The 16,816-nt window shown below is 35.7% G+C and overlaps 1 pseudogene; it reads right to left on the bottom strand.

Annotated features, from left to right (window-relative positions):
- Positions 1-11,176, bottom strand: part of LOC149253029 (mitogen-activated protein kinase 6-like) — a 28,855-nt pseudogene extending 17,679 nt beyond the window's left edge.
- Positions 11,177-16,816: the final 5,640 nt, after the last annotated feature.

Raw genomic sequence — 16,816 nt, 5'->3', positions numbered from 1 at the left:
TCTTAAATATGATGTGATGGATGGTGGCTGACATCCATAAAGTGCCATAAATGGGGTCATTTTTGTTGCTGTATGGAAGGAAGTGTTATACCACCATTCAACCAGAGGAAACCATTTGACCCATTGTGTCTGTTTATCAGATACAAAGCAACGAAGATATCCTTCCAAACATTTGTTTACTATCTCAGTTTTCCCATCAGATTGAGGATGATAAGATGAGCTATGAGCTAACTGAGTACCAAGACAAGAAAATAATTTTGTCCAAAATTTTCCAGTGAAAATGGGATCTCTGTCACTTACAATAATCTTTGGGTTTCCATGTAGCTTTTGAATCGTTTCCATAAATGCAGTAGAAATTGTACTAGATTTAAATGGATGTGATAATGCACAAAAGTGTCCATACTTGGTAAGTCTGTCAACTACCACCATGATGACACTCTTTCCCTCAGACTTGGGTAAACCTGTGATGAAATCCATCAAAACCTCCTCCCAACGTTGGCTTGGAATGGATAAAGGTGTAATAGACCTGGTGTCTTAATTGTTTCAACTTTATTTTGTTGGCAAACCAAACATTCCGCCACAAACTTTTGAATATCTGATTTAAGGCCCTCCCAAAAAAATTCCTTCTTAACCCTGTGGTAAGTTTTTCAAAATCTTGAGTGCCCTCCTAAGGGAGAAGTGTGCAATTCCATAAGAATATTTTGTTTTAGCTGGGAATTCTTACAGAGGTATAGCGATCTTTGTACCATAACGAATCATTTTGCCAGCTAAATGTATCAGACGTACTGGAGTCTTGTTGTAAATTTCGAATAAGTGCCCACAATTCTTCATCATTCTTCCATTCCTCCCTTGCTTCTTTTATCCAATCTAGTTGGATAATAGAAATGGCACACAATAATGCTTCCATGTCCTCATCCTTTCTTGAGAGTGCATTTGCCACCACATTTTGCTTCCCTTTTTTGTAGATGATTTCAAAGTCATAACCCAACATCTTTGTGACCCACTTTTGTTGCTCTTCTAAGGATAATCTTTGTTCTAAAAGGTATTTAAGGCTATCATGATCTGTTTTTACCTTGAAGTGTCTTCCCATTAGGTAGGGTCGCCATTTCTTAAGTGCATGGAGTATTTCCAACATTTCGTTCTCATAAATAGCTTTGTGTAAAAACTTTCCCTTGATTGGACGACTTTCGAAAGCAATGGGTCTTTCATGTTGCATTAAAACAACACCAATTCCATTTCCTGAAGCATCACATTCCACAATAAAGGTTTTTGTGAAGTCTGGTGTAGCTAAGACCGGTGCTTGGCACATTGCCTCTTTAAGATGCTCGAAGGTCTTTGTTGCTTCTGGAGTTCATGAAAATGCATCTTTCTTCAATAATGTTGTTAGAGGTGCTGCTATTCTCCCATAATTATTAACAAACTTGCGATAATACCTTGTCAACCCGAGAAATCCTCGCAGATGCTTTATGGATGTGGGGATTTTCCATTCCTTAATGGCTTTAATTTTGCTAGGGTCTACCTTAACTCCTTCATGAGATACAATATGTCCCAGATATTCCACCTTTTGTACTCCAAAGAAACATTTGGATCTTTTTGCATATAATTGTTTCTCCTCCAATAATTGTAGCACCCTGTCAACATGTTCAACATGATCCTTCCAAGACTTGCTATAGATTAGTATATCATCAAAAAATACTAATACAAATTTTCTAAGGAATGGTTTGAAAATGGAATTCATCAAACCTTGAAATGTTGAAGGTGCATTGGTAAGGCCAAAAGGCATGACCAAAAATTCATAATGACCCTCATGAGTTCTAAATGCTGTTTTCGGAATGTCTTTAGTCTTCATTCTGATTTGATGATATCCTGAATGAAGATCCAACTTGGTGAAGTAAATTGATCCATGCAATTCATCTAGTAATTCATCAATGACTGGAATGGGAAACTTATCTTTAATAGTGAGCTTGTTGAGCTCCCTATAATCCAGACACATGCGCCATGATCCATCCTTCTTGTGCACTAATACTACTGGAGCAGAGAAAGAACTTTGACTCGGTTGAATTATACCAGCCTCTAGCATTTCTGCAACCATATGTTCAATTTCACTCTTTTGGGCATAGGGATATCTGTACGGCCTGATGTTTGGAGGAACACTTCCTGGAATCAGATGAATAGCATGATCATGATGATGAATAGGTGGGAGACCTTTGGGAGTCTCAAATACCTTGGAATGATTGTCCAAGACTTTTTGGAGATCTGGAGAAATAGATGATTCCAATGTGGAAACATCTAGCGAACATAATTATGCAATTACACCTCTTTGTTCCCTTTTTAGAAGCTTTGTCATACTGTTAGAGCTGATTATCTTTCCCGGTTTCCCTGCAATACCCCTTAATTCAACTTCCTTTCCTTCCACAGAAAATTTCATGAAAAGTTCTTGAAATTAAAAGCTATTGTACCCAAGGATTGTAGCCATTAGACTCCTAGTACAACATCAACACTTCCCATTGGAATGGAAATCATTGGGCTGGTCAATACATATTCTCCCATGGATAGCTTGATATTATGGCACTTTCCAAAGAAATTTATTGTTCCTCCATTTGCAACCATCACTTGACACTCTGGTGCTGGATATAAGAAGCAATTCAATTCTTTTGCTACCTTACAATGAATAAAATTGTGGGTACTTCCTGAATCAATCAACACTATTACCTTTTTCTTCTTGATTTTTCCTTCTATCTTGATGGTTTGAGGAGTGGTAATTCCTGCCAATGCATTACAAGATATGGTCGGATTCATTTCTTCTTTATCTAGGCTTTGTTCCTGGAGTATATCCTCTTCTTTTGACCTTTCTTGCTCCTTTTCTTCTTCCTCTTCACAATCGATGTAGAATAATTTCTTCTCAGCACACTTATGACATTTAGTGTATTTTCTATCACAACTATAACAAAGCCCTTTTGCTCTTTTTTCTTCCGATTGTTGTGGTGCCAACCTTATAGGTTGTGGAAGACTAGGGGCAACAACACTTCCATCTTTATAGTTGTGAGTGGTATGCTTCCTGGTTGCCATAATTTTGCTTTCCATTTTTCTTGCTAACCTGACTGCCTTCTCTAATGAATCAGGTTCCCAAAGGCGAACATCATGTTGGATATTATCCTTTAAAGACCCTATGAACACATCAATCCTATGCTCCTCTGGAATATCCTTTACCCTTATGTTCAATTTTTGGAACTCCTCAATGTGCTCCATTATTGAACCCTTTTGTTTGAGACTTATCAATTGGCTAAAAAAAGTGTTGCTTTTTGTATCCTCATAATGTGCTGTCAATTCTTTCGTAAAAATTGCCCAAGTGATAATTTGTTTACGAGAGCAAAGCCATTGATACTATACAAACTGATTTGGTTCCAAATATAAAGTTGTAATACGTACCTTTTGTGTGTTTTGCACATTATTGAGATCGAAAAATTGCTCCATCTGTAATATCCATGTTGCGGGATCCTTGCCATCAAACTTCCTCATATTGATTTTTGGAATATGGTGGGTCTTCGATCCAACATTAGAGTCTATGGAATCATGATTAACATTTCTTTTGTTCTCATCATGAGTTTCCTTTCTTACCCTTTCACCATTAGTGACCATTTCTTGTAGCAACTTATTCATATTTATCTTCAATTCTTCCATCTTATCATCCATGCCATCAATTTTAGCGTCCATGCCATTCATCTTAGCTTCCATGCCATCCATCTTGGCTTCTACGCCTTTCTTTAAACAATCCATCTTAGCTTCTACACCTTTCTTTAAACCATCCATCTTAGCTTCTACATCTTTCCTTAAACCATCCATCTTAGATTCTGTTTCTTTTTGTGCAGGTGACACTTGTTGCACTTGGTCTCGTAATTTTGATATATCATGTTGCATTTCTTCCTCTTCTTCATAACTCATGCTAGAGCTTTCAGGTTGCTTACTAGGTGTTTGCATTTTCTTTCCTCGGGGCATCAATTACCGATTCAAACTAATTTTTCAAACCAAGCTTATGCAAAAATTTAAAAAAAACTACACATCTTTTTTCACTTTGCAGAAGCTTGATATTGAATCTGATGTATCTTGATATTGCCACTAGTCTGATCCAAGTTGGATTCTCCAAAGAAGAGTTATGCACAATCTCCCAAGATGACCCGAATATAGACTAGTTCAGTAGAGCAAAATTGTATGACCTGCCATGAGTCACTGTTTCAACCTTTGGATCTGAAAAAGATATACAAGAAACTACAGTCCGTCCTCTTTCTATACCTTCTTACGAAATTTCAATCCGATGCTCAGAGAGAAAGTTATGATGATTTTCCCCAGGTCACCTATTTAGAATGTAATTCAGGAGTCTACAAAAAGACCAACTTCCTGAGATCATATCTTCGTAAATATAGAGCGAAAAGCTCTAAAATTCGGACCCGAGATTCAGCGTGATTCTTCTCAAATGGGTTTTTTTTAGCTTCTGAAACGTCATAGAAAAAAATTATAGCGAAAATGCCACGATGACCTGTTTGGAGCAACGAAACCCTAGAATCCAAAGCTCCGATACCAAATGTTATGAAACTAGCTCACAAAAAGATAGAAAACGCTTTAGAATTCAGCCTCTTCGAGGGGGAAACCTCCTTTACATTACATAAATGAGAAATTCTTGGATGATTCAAATGACAAAACCTCCTTTCTATATATAGGAGTCTAAGGAGTCACAATATAACCTAGCCGACCTAACAATAATAATATAAAGCCACAAAAATAACAATAGAGGGATTCTATGGGGCATAGTAATAACAATATGGGGGTAATAGGGGCACAACAATATTAATAACGGATACAACTACAATAGTAATGGGGTAATCACTAGTATTATAGGGACCCAACAATTTGACACACAATAAAGATGCAAAAGACAAGCTCAAAAGGATAGGACACACTGGCCAATCAGAAAATAAAACTTCAAAATTGAAACCTACAGGAATATTCGCGAGTGTAAAACTGACAACATGCATCGACAATGAAATGTCGTACCTCCCTAACTAGTCACTTTGCGACGTCGTCGCCGAAGTACACTAGTTAACAACGTCGAGCCGATTTCAGAGCTCTTCGCGACTGTGAGGCGATTTAATCACGCCAAACAGTAGAAGGCGCAACTAATTAGATAGCGCAGGCGTGACTATCTTCATGACTGTCATAAAATAAACTGCGACGACCCTAAAACAAAGGAAAAATTTCAAAATCTAGCTGAGGGAAGGCTAGACCTATCACTTATGACAGAGGGAAGACTACCAGGAGTAGTCAAACAACCCATAACATGAAGAATTCATCCCAAATGTAAAGGAGACAATAAATAAATAAAGCAAAATCAAATCAAGAGATAAAAGACGAAGATCCCCAGTATGGTCACCAACTTGGTGATGCAGGCAAGTTCCCTTTGCGAACAAAGGCAACCCCTCTAGCCCTAGAGTGGGTCTAGTAACAGTAAAGACAATACCAAAGAAAATTTCCTTAGAAAGTTGATGTCATGAAGGCCTACCTTCAAATCATCGTTCGATGAAGTCCCTGTTGCGTTGCTCCAGCTCTCATTCTTGTAATCACTTGTACCTGAAAAAAACATACATAGCACAACCACGAACATAATAGAGTACGACAAAAACAATCTACTTAAAGAGTCAAAGAGCTTCAAGCTATCACTACGCAATTCGACTTAAGATATAGGAAACAAGCTATTGATTTGTATTAATGTAAATTGAAGTAAAACTTACAACCAAGCCTTGACGTCATAAGTCTCCTTGAAGGGTCCTATCAGCATGTCTCCGCAAGCATTCACTCATGAACTGTCTCCCAAAAGGACGAATAACTATCTCTCCTACCCAAAAGGCTAATGCTAGAACACTCTTGCAATCAAGCCAATTCCACTCAAAACCATCCCAAGCTAAGTTATTGTTGGGCATGGAATCCCCCCACATCATGTTTTGGGGCTCAAAGCCCAAGTTTTGAGTAATATTGTTGCAAAAACTTAGCGAATTGCGGGCGCGGAGTGCGAATGGTATGTTAGAGTCATAGGGTTGTCCACCCTAAGTTTTGAATGTAGTGTCGGCCTACCCATGGTCCGCAGACCATGGGATTATATAAATAGACGAGGCTCTAAGTTGTAAAGTAACGAACGAATGAATGGAAACAGATGGAGTCTGAAAGATAGCGAAGCATAGAGCAAAAGTCTAAGTGTCTTGGGTCATAGTAGTAGGAAGAGGCTCTGCAGCTGAGTGCACAGAGGTCGAGTAGAGTCTGAAGCTGAGTGCGCGAACCCCTGTAGCTGAGTGTGCAGGGTAGTGTCAAGTTTGTAACCAAAGGAATGGAATAATAAAGAGAAGTTTTGTTACCAATTCTGTGTATTTGTTCTATTACATGTTTGATATTACTTGCAATTATATTGTTTATTTACTGTGCGCACTTATATGAATTATGAATAGTGTTGAGTATAACTAAAAGTGTATAAATAAGTTCAGTTAATCACCTAATATTGGTTGCGAGGAAGGACTTGGGTAATAACATTGTTCGAGCCCCAAGTAGGGCTGCGTGAAGGTAGCATCTCAGGCTGCGAGGTACGGGTAAGTGTGCGTAGCGACGTGCGTGCAGGGTCGAACCATGGACCACTGGAAATCATCAGACATCTCCAGGGTGCAGAAACCTGGTTCTAGCACCCTCCCATACTACTTCGGGTGAGACCTCAGTCCGCACTCTGCAGACTGTTTCCGAAAGGGCTAGTAGTACCGGGATTTGTTTGGCTAAATCATCTTTGAACCTAGGTCAGACCCCAACAAGCCAACAAATGGTTCCGTTGCCGAGACTGAGATCTACATAAGGGATGTCTGATGTCGTGCCACTGGAATCCAACAAAGAAAGAAATTGAAGGGTGGTTGGACAGGAAGATACACGAGTTTGCGGCGCAGGAAAACAGGAATCTGCGAGTATCAAAGGAACAGTGGTTAGAGCGCTACTTATATACGGAAATCCACAATTTTCTTTGCGTCCTTCCAACAATGTAAACTTTGAAACGGGAACTGATACTGTTACCTGTTTTGTAGAGATAGCAAAAAAGTGACCCGATTTTGAAAAGGGGTGATGCAGAACACACATGTCTTTTTTAGAGCATAGTTTTTGGCACTTTAATTTTTTTTATGTACATTACATTTTAGAATGGTAGTGATTTTCATGTTGATTTAAAAAAGTGGTAATTCTGCATCAGGCCATTTTTTAAAAGACCTATTTTTTGACTTTAAATTTTCTAATGTATGAAATGTAAATAATTATTTTCTAAATTTAATAATTTTTGAAGTGGTCTTCTTCTTCATATTTTCTTGTTTTTATTTTAATTTTTTTTTGTAGTGAGGTTTTTATTGTTTTGCATATTTAAAGAAGAAGGTCGATATTTTGAATTTTCGATATTCTACATATTTATACATCGTTAATTAATATTTCAATCCAAATGAAATAATTGTCTTTAAAAAACAATAATTTGTAACAATTGGCAAAAAAATAACCATTTTTAACATAAATATAATTAAAAAAGTACACGTTTTGATAATTTTTTGTAATTTTTTGCTAGAGATGACATGTCAAAATCACAATTTTTATAGGAAAATTTTAACTAAAAATGGTTAAATAATAGTTTTTTTTTTTATGAATTTCATGTCAAAAAATAATAATAATCACTGTTTTTTTTCAAAAAATAATGATTAACATAAAAATGAATGCGAAAATAACATAATACAAATATTGAACACATAACAACCTTAATTGAGTGCTTATTCTTCTCATAAAATGTCAAAGTCAAAACATTACAAGTATAACTAATTAATAGTTTCCAAAAATGAGCTTGATTTCCAAGCATAACTTAAATTTAATCAACAATGTCACATAATCCAAACTCTTTGTCCTCTGGAGTTTCGTCATTGTCTTCTTCCACAATATTTTTTGCTTCATTTTGCTCATTTTCCTCCTCTAATGGATCTTTGATGTTTGCGAATCTCCCAATGTATGCCTTTCCAATCATTTCGTGTAATGGTGGTTGGGTTCCTTTTCCTTTTTCGCCACACGTGATTCACTAAAGTCCCCTTTCTTCAACCCAATTTCTTTCATTGCATCTGGAAGAAATTGAAGAGCATTAATTCTTTGCTAAATAAAATTGCACTGTATTGGATCTTTTTCAATGGCAATGCAATTTCTTCCTTTTTGAAGGCAACATGCTAGTGTTGTACCTAATTATCAAGCACAAAAGAAATAATGAAGTAAATTAGTACAATGACATATAAATTAATAAATAACATATTGAAATTCAATTCCATATAATAAAACTTACCTGAGCCAGAAAATAAATCCAAAACCCAATCTCCTTCATTTGACTGCCGCAAAGACATGGCTAAATCGAGCTCCTAAATAACATTGGGTTACATTGTTTAAGTGCTCAAACGGCTTGATCAAGCGCTTAAAAAGGGCTCAATCGAGCAATCATTTTTTCCACCCAAACGTGCCATCTCTTGCCAAAAAGTGTAACCCAACTCCATGCTTTCACCCTTATAGATTATGAATTTCTAACAATCTATATCCTAATTATTATTATTATCCAATTTTAAGGTCATAGCCAAGCCAGACACCAAATTGGTGTATGAGACCCCCTTGTTTGTGGGACAAGAGACCCACCTCCATGCAACGATTTGATTATTATGTCTACGAAGGCATACCTACTCTAACCCCTTCTGGTTTTTGAACCTGTGACCTCTTAGGAGGAAACACATGCTCTTAACCATTAGGCCTATTCATGCTCTAAGAAAGTGGATTTGATTAGCTAAAGATAGTAATCTAGAAACTCACGATCACAATATATAACACACATGTAACACACTTGTAAGATTACACATTATGATAATATGTTTGAAAATACAAGCATAACTATTTCCTTTTATGCATCTCCAATGGGAATGTAATTGTGAACTAGAACATTCATGCATGTTTTTTTTTTCCATTAAGACGTTTATGCAAGTTAGTAAATTGGAGGCAACAAAAAAGTTGGATAAAGGACTTTGGTTAACTGTTATGTAGTCAAAGAAATCATTTTTGGTTAAATCATGATCATTCATTATTTAAAATATAATCTTTAACTATATATAGATTCAACACTTAAAAAAATCCTTAAAACTTTTTAACTAAAAATTTAAAACCTTTTAACTAAAAATTCACGATTGAAATTTGTGATTTTAACAAATTCCTACCAGCTTATAAATAAATTCAACCAACAAAATATACTTTAAAAACTCTAAACCATATAACACTAACACAACACATGAGATAACATAGATATAAGTTTCCGCAGTGATGTGACCAGCGGTGTGTACTATGTAATTGTCACTAAACCATAAACCCAAATAAATTTATGAAGGTTTAACTACTCCAAAGAAATATCTGCAGGTCGAGTGGAGGTAAGTGAAATGAAGAAATTTTGACTAAATCGAATTAAATAAATATAAATTTACATTGAAGTAGTTTTAAAGAGTGATTTATTGTACTCAAATTTTAATTTTAATTTAGGTTGTTGAAACTAGTTTTTGATAATATGATTTACTATTCTTCTAGATAATTGTGAAAAATTCACTTGTAAAATTTGTTATTTTAATAAATCTTACTAAATTCTAAACAAATTAAATCCGAAAAGAAAAATACTTTTCAGAAAATCACACTTAACAACTCAACTGAGAAAAAAATTAATATCACACCATAATGATTATTATAAATACTACGTGGCAGGGGCTAATAATTCCACTTCCCACGTCATTTTTACACTGTAAGATCTGTTGCCAAGTCTTTTATTCAACGTGTTTATGGTTTTATTCCAAAACTAATGAAAAAATATTCTAACAAAATGTTAAAAATTATTCAACAAATAAGTTTATTACGAAAGGTTATTCATGGAAACCCAGAAATGATGTGTGCAATACCTACTATCTCGTGCAAAGCACACAGGAAAACATACTATCTAGAAACACCCAAATTGGCGAATGCGAACGAGAAGTGGACGCTTCACCCATTGGAACCTTCACAATCTTTTCCCAATCTTCACCATTTTTAATGGCAGTTTCACACTCTTCAAGGAAGCGTTTTACAACACTCTCAGCGTATAAACAGGCTTCTGCAACATTCTTAGGGAGTTCATCTGGATAGCTATCCAAAGTGTGATCTTTGTTCAATTGAGCTGCCAGTTGCACCAATTCCATCTGAAAATCATGTAAAGCCGTGTCTTCCTTCGCCTCCGTTGGTCTCAGCTTCGTTGGTTCCGGCAGCTCATCTAATCTCGCAGCATCAAATCCAAATACCCAAAAAATAAATAAATTACCTTATGACCTGGCACAATTCAATCATAAAACTTTTTCATTATTCTACAAATATAGACAATAAATAAATACCTGGGCAGTCTGTTCGTGGGCTGTCACGAAGTTGTAAAATGCCTTCGAAAGTGCCGGCCCAAGCGTCTCTCTTTGTCAGAAACTCTGATTTCAAATTAAAGATTTTCTTAACAGTTGCAGGGATGGACGAGTGCTCAAATTCGGAGGAAGGATATGGGCCATTTGGTCCATGTACCACTGCAAAATTTATTACTTGAATTCATCAATAAATGAAAGCTTTCTTGATCATCGGATTATTATTATCGTAGGTTGTTCTTTAAATATTCTTCGATTGCTATCAAGCTGCACAGACCCAAGAAAGGATGTGGAAGAAAGGATAATTAGAGTACCTGTTCCTCTGTTGATCCAAGGGGAAATCATGAAAGTGGGCACACGGACGCCCAATCTGTCGAATTTGAAGTAATAGGGCTCCAGTCCAACGATATCATCTGGAGAGGGAACATTTGTCACTGGCGTGGGCACATGGGGTGATTCTGAGAATCGTGGGGTGGTGGGGCGATTCTCAGAATCGCCCCATGTGCCCATGCCAGTGACAAATGTTCCCTCTCTAGATGATATCGTAGGGCTCACCCGGCGGCCCGGTTAAAGCACCGGAGGTCCAAGAGACACATACGCCACTTGTTGTACACCTTCTCTTCGAGAGTCATTTTGTTGCTTGTGCCGCCGTTGTGTATCGTGGGCGTCATATCGGTGGCCATCGTCACGTACGATACGGGTGTGTCCACTGGGTGGCTGCCGTCGTTCATGCCGTTGCTCCACGCGTCGAGCACGTTGCCCTACGAGCTGACGGCCCCGGCTCTGGCATTCCTACTGGTGTTCCGCACCGAGGCGTCCTATGCTTGCTACGACGAGGGCAGGAAGACGTGGATGCAAGTGATCAGTGGTACCAAGGACTTCAACTGCCACGCTAACTCCTGGATCCAGCATTCCAATTCCAACACCCCCGATGTCAAATCCCTTTTGCTCAATTACATCATGGCCTTCCCCGTGGCTCTTAAGGCACTAAATTCATTCAAGTTTGGATCCAATAATGATTAAAAAATCCTATAATGTTTTTATAGAAGTTTTGATGATTTAGATTTTCTAGATTATTTTAAATTTGACAAAAATGTTAATAACGTTATTCTGAATTTTATATCGTGGTAAAACTTTGTTATTATTAAAATCTTGTTAATATTTTTATAGGATTTGGGATAGAAAGAAGTTTAATTTGATATATGATTATTTTATTTTATTTAAAAGAAGTTTTTGAAATTGTAATTATTCGAGTTTAATACTCTGGTAACAAATAGACCCTAGTTAAAACGTTTATGAATTCAATGAAAATTTTAATCAATCATAAAATTTTACATTGATTTAATGATTCAAGGTCTTTATAATGTGGAACATTGTTTTTAACTATTTTGGCTAGCTTTTATCAATTATTCATTTGAAACAAAATTCTCAAAATTGCCCTATTGCTTCAAATTCGATAGATGGAAACACAATGAATCAACTAGCCATCAAATTCGACACCTTCAAGAATACAATAATTCCGGATGAAAACCATGTCGGTATAGACGTTAAGGGAATCAAATTCAATGCAACTGTCATTCTCGGTCAAAACGACATAGATATCAAGCCGAGGTGATCGATAAGGTTTCGAATCCATTATGATGGCTGGAGCAAAACCCTGCAAATATATGCCGCCTATGCAGACCGACCAATTCCCTATTCGTTCATCTTAAACCACACAATCGAGCTATCAAGAACCGTTCCGAGATCAGCGTACCTGGGATTCTCGGCTGCAACGGGGAATTCTTTCGAGATTCAGCGTATTTTGGACTGGAATTTCACTTCGGAGATCTTGCCCGAGTCGTCTCTGAACATAGCCCACGGAGGATCCACAAGCAGGGGGCTGAAGGTCGGGCTCCTTACCGGTTCCATCATCGTCGTGGCCGTACTGTTGGGATTGTCGGCGTGGTTCATCGATAGAACTAAAAAACGGAGAGCGAACTCAGGCCGGCTATTCAGCGGGGAGCTAGCGATATTGGAGGGCCGAACGATGGCCTCGTCAGACACTTCGAACCGGTTCTCCTCCAAATTTCTTTCAACCGCGACAAAGGACTTCAGCAAAACTGAACTTCTCGGAATCGCCCTGGCCCCACCACCCCGCGGGCAGGCGGGTCGCCGGGTGAGCCCTACGATATCATCTGGAGAGGGAACATTTGTCACTGGCGTGGGCACATGGGGTGATTCTGAGAATCGCTCCACCACCCCGCGATTCTTAGAATCGCCCCATGTGCCCACACCAGTGACAAATGTTCCCTCTCCAGATGATATCGTTGGACCGGAGCCCTCTAACTTCAAATTCAATAGATTGGGCGTCCGTGTGCCCACTTTCATGATTTCCCCTTGGATCAACAGAGGAACAGGTACTCTAATTATCCTTTCTTCCACATCCTTTCTTGGGTCTGTGCAGCTTGACAACAATCGAAGAATATTTAAAGAACAACCTACGATAATAACAATCTGATGATCAAGAAAACTTTCATTTATTGATGAATTCAAGTAATAAATTTTGCCGTGGTACATGGACCAAATGGCCCATATCCTTCCTTTGAATTTGAGCACTCATCCATCCCTACAACTGTTAAGAAAATCTTTAATTTGAAGTCAAAGTTTCTGACAAAGAGAGATGCTCGGGTCGGAACTTTCGAAGGCACTTTACAACTTTGTGACAACCCACGAACAGACTGCCCAGGTATTTATTTATTGTCTATATTTGTAGAATAATGAAAAAGTTTTATGATTGAATTGTGCCAGGTCATAAGGTAATTTATTTATTTTTTGGGTATTTGGATTTGATACTGCGAGATTAGATGAGCTGCTGGAACCAACGAAGCTGAGACCAACGGAGGCAAAGGAAGACACGACTTTACATGATTTTCAGATGGAATTGGTGCAACTGGCAGCTCAATTGAACGAATATCAAACTTTGGATAGTTATCCAGATGAAATCCCTAAGAATGTTGCAAAAGCTAGTTTATATGTTGAGAGTGCTGTAAAATGCTTCCTTGAAGAGTGTGAAACTGCCATTAAAAACGGTGAAGATTGGGAAAAGATTATGAAGTTTCCAACGTGTGAAGCATCCACTTCTCATTCGCATTCACCAATTTGTGTGTTTCTAGATAGTATGTTTTCATGTGTGCTTTGCACGAGATAGTAGGTATTGCACACATCGTTTCTGGGTTTCCATGAATAACCTTTCGTAATAAACTTATTTGTTGAATAATTTTTAACATTTTGTTAGAATATTTTTTCATTAGTTTTGGAATAAAACCATAAACACATTGAATAAAAGACTTGGCAACAGATCTTACAGTGTAAAAATGACGTGGGAAGTGGAATTATTAGCCCTTGCCGCGTAGTAGTTATAATAATCATTATGGTGTGATATTAATTTTTTTCTGAGTTGAGTTGTTAAGTGTGATTTTCTGAAAAGTATTTATTTATTATTTATTATTTTTATTTATTTTATTTATTTATTTTTTATTTTATTTTATTTTTTATTTATTTTATTTTATTTTATTTATTTTATTTTTTTTTCGGATTTAATTTGTTTAGAATTTAGTAAGATTTATTAAAATATCAAATTTTACAAGTGATTTTTTCACAATTATCTAGAATAATAGTAAATCATATTATCAAAAACTAGTTTAAACAACCTAAATTAAAATTAAAATTTAAGTACAATAAATCACTCTTTAAAACTACTTCAATGTAAATTTATATTTATTTAATTCGATTTAGTCAAAATTTCTTCATTGCACTTACCTCCACTCGACCCGCAGATATTTCTTTGGAGTAGTTAAACCTTCATAAATTTATTTGGGTTTATGGTTTATAAGTTTGTAACTTCCAAGTGACAGTTACATAGTACACACCGTTGGTCACATCACTGCGGCAACTTGTATCCATGTTATCTCATGTGTTGTGTTAGTGTTATATGGTTTAGAGTTTTTTAAGTATATTTTGTTGGTTGAATTTATTTATAAGTTGGTAGGAATTTGTTAAAATCACAAATTTCAATTGTGAATTTTTAGTTAAAAGGTTTTAAATTTTTAGTTAAAAAGTTTTAAGGATTTTTTTAAGTGTTGAATCTATATATAGTTAAATATTATATTTTAAATAATGAATGATCATGATTTAACCAAAAAATATTTCTTTGACTACATAATAGTTAACTAAAGTCATTTATCCAACTTTTTGGTTGTCGCCAATTTACTAACTTGCATGAACATCTTAATGGAAAAAAACATGCATGAATGTTCTAGTTCATAATTACATTCCCATTGGAGATGCATAAAAGGAAATAGTTATGCTTGTATTTTCAAACATATTATCATAATTTGTAATCTTACAGGTGTGTTACATGTGTGTTACATGTGTGTTATATGTTGTGATCATGAGTTATAATTGTGAGTTTCTAGATTACTATCTTTAGCTAATCAAATCCACTTTCTTAGAGCATGAATAGGCCTAATGGTTAAGATCATCTGTTTCCTCCTAAGAGGACACATGTTCAAAAACCAGAAGGGGTTAGAGTAGGTATGCCTTCGTAGACATAATAATCAAATCGTTGCGTGGAGGTGGGTCTCTTGTCCCACAAACAAGGGGGTCTCATACACCAATTTGGTGTCTGGCTTGGCTATGACCTTAAAATTGGATAATAATAATAATTAGGATATAGATTGTTAGAAATTCATAATCTATAAGGGTGAAAGCATGGAGTTGGGTTACACTTTTTGGCAAGAGATGGCATGTTTGGGTGGAAAAAATGATTGCTCGATTGAGCCCTTTTTAAGCGCTTGATCGAGCCGTTTGAGCACTTAAACAATGTAACCCAATGTTATTTAGGAGCTCGATTTAGCCATGTATTTGCGGCAGTCAAATGAAGGAGATTGGGTTTTGGATTTATTTTCTGGCTCAGGTAAGTTTTATTATATGGAATTGAATTTCAATATGTTATTTATTAATTTATATGTCATTGTACTAATTTACTTCATTATTTCTTTTGTGCTTGATAATTAGGTACAACACTAGCATGTTGCCTTCAAAAAGGAAGAAATTGCATTGCCATTGAAAAAGATCCAATACAGTGCAATTTTATTTTTCAAAGAATTAATGCTCTTCAATTTCTTCCAGATGCAATGAAAGAAATTGGGTTGAAGAAAGGGGACTTTAGTGAATCACGTGTGGCGAAAAAGGCAAAGGAACCCCAACCACCATTACACGGAATGATTGGAAAGGCATACATTGGGAGATTCATAGACACCAAGGATCCATTAGAGAGGAAAATGAGCAAAATGAAGCAGAAAATATTGTGGAAGAAGACAATGATGAAACTCCAGAGGATGAAGAGTTTGGATTATGTGACATTGTTGATTAAATTTAAGTTAGGCTTGGAAATCAAGCTCATTTTTGGAAACTATTAATTAGTTATACTTGTAATGTTTTGAATTTGACATTTTATGAGAAGAATAAGCACTCAATTAAGGTTGTTATGTGTTCAATATTTGTATTATGTGATTTTCGCATTCATTTTTATGTTAATCATTATTTTTTGAAAAAAAACAATGATTATTATTATTTTTTGACATGAAATTCATAAAAAAAACTATTATTTAACAATTTTTAGTTAAAATTTTCCTATAAAAATTGTGATTTTGACATGTCAACTTTAGCAAAAAAATACAAAAAATGATCAAAACATGTAGTTTTTTAGTTATATTTATGTTAAAAATGGTTATTTTTTTGTCAATTGTTAAAAATTATTGTTTTTTATAGACAATATTAATATTTCATTTGGATTGAAATATTAATTAACGATGTATAAATATGTAGAATATAAAAAATTCAAAATATCGACCTTCTTCTTTAAATATACAAAACAATAAAAACCTCACTACAAAAAAAAATAAATTAAAATAAAAACAAGAAAATATGAAGAAGAAGACCACTTCAAAAATTATTAAATTTAGAAAATAATTATTTACATTTCATACATTAGAAAATTTAAAGTAAAAAAATAGGTCTTTTAAAAAATGGCTTGATGCAGAATTACCACTTTTTTAAATCAGCATGAAAATCACTACCATTCTAAAACATAATGTACATAAAAAAATTTAAAGTGCCAAAAACTATGCTCTAAAAAAGACATGTGTGTTCTGCATCACCCCTTTTCAAAATTGGGTCACTTTTTTGCTATCTCTACAAAACGGGTAACAGTATCAATTCCCATTTCAAAGTTTACATTGTTGGAAGGACGCAAAGAAAATTTCGTGGATTTCCGTATA

This window comes from Pinus tabuliformis, chromosome 7 (genome assembly GCF_031772625.1).
Source record: "Pinus tabuliformis cultivar Carrire ecotype Pingquan chromosome 7, CPIR1, whole genome shotgun sequence".
Taxonomy (NCBI): Eukaryota; Viridiplantae; Streptophyta; class Pinopsida; order Pinales; family Pinaceae; genus Pinus; species Pinus tabuliformis.
Note: the sequence above shows the minus strand (reverse complement) of the source record. Positions and strands in the feature narration are given on the sequence as shown.